Source organism: Taudactylus pleione, unplaced genomic scaffold, assembly GCF_031769625.1.
Source record: "Taudactylus pleione unplaced genomic scaffold, aTauple2 ptg000002l, whole genome shotgun sequence".
NCBI classification, from domain to species: domain Eukaryota; kingdom Metazoa; phylum Chordata; class Amphibia; order Anura; family Myobatrachidae; genus Taudactylus; species Taudactylus pleione.
In genome coordinates this window covers 2,306,528-2,309,843 of record NW_028284405.1, presented here as the reverse complement: position 1 = coordinate 2,309,843, position 3,316 = coordinate 2,306,528, and the positions used below count along the sequence as shown (strand labels likewise).

At 36.9% G+C, this 3,316-nt stretch overlaps 1 pseudogene; it reads left to right on the top strand.

Annotated features, from left to right (window-relative positions):
* Positions 1 to 2,414: 2,414 nt before the first annotated feature.
* LOC148543467 (5S ribosomal RNA) lies at positions 2,415 to 2,533 on the top strand (annotated as a pseudogene).
* Positions 2,534 to 3,316: the final 783 nt, after the last annotated feature.

Below are 3,316 nucleotides of genomic sequence, written 5' to 3'. Positions count from 1 at the left end.
GACTCTAAGGGAAACAGCCACAGTAGCATCACCACTGAAAAGAAGACTAAGAGACGGAGAGGAAAACGGGGCAACGGGAGGAAGGGTTTTCAAAAGAAGGACTCTTCAATAGATCTCAAAGCATTAGGGATCTTCAATCTCTCCAGACATACCCTAACAAAGCCAGAAATTAAAGTACTCAGTAAAGGACTTAACTTTGCACCCACTTCAAACATGAATAAATTTGAAGTATTCATAGACCTGAACAAGTATGTAAGAAATCTCACCTTGAAGAGACAGTTTATTAGGAAAGAGGCAGCACCTATTAAGAATTATGAATCAATGTCTAAATCAGGATTAAAAGGTAAATCTACTTATTATCCCTTGGAATCCAAAAGCAGCCACATAGAGATTTTTTATGAAAAAGTGAAAAAAGATCTATGTGATTCAGATATGAAGAAGGTGACGAAACAGAACCTTGGGAATTTAGGAAAACATGCTATCAAAGAACTACAGGGTAATAAAGAGATCATTATTAAACAAGCGGACAAAGGGGGAGGGGTTGTAATTATGGATAGAGAAGCCTACCTTAAGGAGGCCAGCAGACTATTAGAAGATAAAAACTCCTATGTCACACTGCAACAAGACCCTCTTGCGGAATATATGGAGGAACTCAGAGTACTGCTTCTACGAGGTCTACGGGATGGAACCCTTTGTAAAGAAGAATACCAGTACCTGATGACAACCAACCCCATCACCCCCATATTTTACTTTTTACCCAAAATCCACAAGTCTCTGGTAAATCCCCCAGGAAGACCCATTGTAGCAGGTATAGATTCTTTAACCTCTCACCTCTCAGAATATGTAGATATCTTCCTGCAAAAATATGTGGTCAAATTGGACTCATATTTGAAAGATACCACAAACCTTCTTCAACATCTGGAAACAATTGAATGGAAAAACACATACAAATGGATCACTATTGACGTACAAGCTCTTTATACTTGTATCGAACATTCTAAAGGTGTAAACGCATGTAGATTGGTTATGGAGGAAGATGAATTAATGGAGACCACACATTGTGAATTTGTATGTGATATTATGATTTTTATACTTAAACACAATTATTTTACATTTTTAGATGTGTTTTATCGTCAAGTATGTGGTACTGCAATGGGTATGGTTTTTGCGCCTCGCTTTGCTAATATTTTTATGGGACACTGGGAAAAGGAACATATCTACAACAACAATCCTTTTAATAACAGAATAATTATGTACAAAAGATACATTGACGACATCCTGATCATTTGGAATGGATCGGAGGAGGAGTTTAAAAAGTTTTTAGAATATATTGAAATTAATGATATGAATCTGAAATTTACATCCCACTTCAGTGATACTTCAATTGAATTTCTGGATCTAGTACTAGACCAAGATGAAGGGAAAATCATTACAAAAACCTACATCAAGGAGGTGGACACTTAATAGTTACCTACATTATAAAAGTGGACACCTCAAGAAATGGAAAAACAACATCCCTTATTCTCAATTTCATAGAATCAAGAGAAACTGCACCAGAGAAGATGACTGTCAAGACCAGATCAACATATACACTGAAAGATTCATGCAAAAAGACTACCCAGTGGAACTCCTCAATAAGGCAGCAGATAAAACAAAAGGGCTAAAGAGAGAAGATCTTTTAAAATATAAGAAGACCTCCACCAAAGAGAATTTTATACCCTTTGTGACTACATATAATGGACACGAGAACAAGATCAAGGGATGCTTTCAGAAGCACTGGAATCTATTGCTTATGGATCCAGTCCTCAAGGACATCCTTCCTCCCAAACCTACTGTTCTCTTCAAGAAAGGCAAAAATCTGAAAGACACTCTGGCACCAAGTATGATTAGGGATGCTAATAAGATAAAGAATGATTGTCTTCCTCTCTGTCCAGGATGTTACAAGTGTGGTCGTTGTAATATATGCAGGTATCTTCATCCACGAAGAAAAGTTTTTTGTAATTATAATGATTCAAGCGAATTTAAGATTAAAAACTTAATGAACTGCAACTCTACTTCAATTATCTATGTTTTGGAATGTACATGTGGCTTAAAATACATAGGGAAAACAAAAAGACCTCTGAAAATAAGGATTCAAGAACATATCCGCAATATCAAGAACAAAGTCGAAGGGCATGCGGTTTCTAGACATTTCATCACACACCATGGATCCAACCCTGAGGAATGCACCTTCAAAGCAATAGAACAAGTATCTCTGGGAGATAGAGGAGGAGACCTGGGCAAGAAACTCTTGCAGAGAGAGATGTTTTGGATTTTCCAATTAAACACCATGACTCCAAATGGCTTTAACGAAAGCTATGAAATTGCCCCCTTCTTATGAAGGATGAGTTGGTAGCTGTGGGTATCTAGCAAGTATCTACAACCTTACCATTGTACTGACGCCCAACCTCGTCTGATCTTGGAAGCTAAGCACAATTGGGCTGGGTCAGTACTTGGATGGGAGACCACCTGGGAATACCCAGTGTTGTAGTATACGATATCCCCAGTAGGGCGCCTAATAGCCACTCAGTCCACCCCCCCTTTTTGAAGACTATGGGTTACGTACGAGTCAGAAAAACTTGGAGAATAATGAAGATCCCATCCATTTATTTATTCATTTTTTGAACAAGTCTGGAGTTACAAATTGTGGAGCATTACGGACATTATTAGACTATGGATCTCCATTTATAAGTTCAATCAGTTCATCACATATCTTTTAATAAAAAATATTTTTTAAATTGGAATAAGGCATAAGGGAACTCCTTCTATATATGGAACTTTCATGTATGCGCCTTTTCATTTTCTTTATGGTATTAGCAAACTTCTATACATTATGTTCAGGTTTTTTATAATATAGTTACAACAAATCTGAACTTGGAGTATATTAGCCTTGAACATAAGTTCAACAAATAGTTAAATTGTTCTAGTTACTACCATCCTTTGGTACTTAAAGACCTAAATAATATTTGTCCACATTCACACCCTACATTTTTGACATAAACGATATATGTGCACATCTCAATATTATTACATCTTTTATTCCATATTGGCTTTATACATTTTAATTAGTTAAGTCTAATATATTAATATCTTTCAAGCTACTAGATTGCTGTATGAAGAAGATGAACTATACTGGCATAAGGGCGGAAGTACAGCCCTTTACAGTTTACATGATGCTGCACGACGAATGGGCAACATGAACTTGATGACATCACCAAGTGCTGTAGGAAGCGCACATTAAGCCAGGAACATGACCCTACGAAGGGCGGAAGTGATG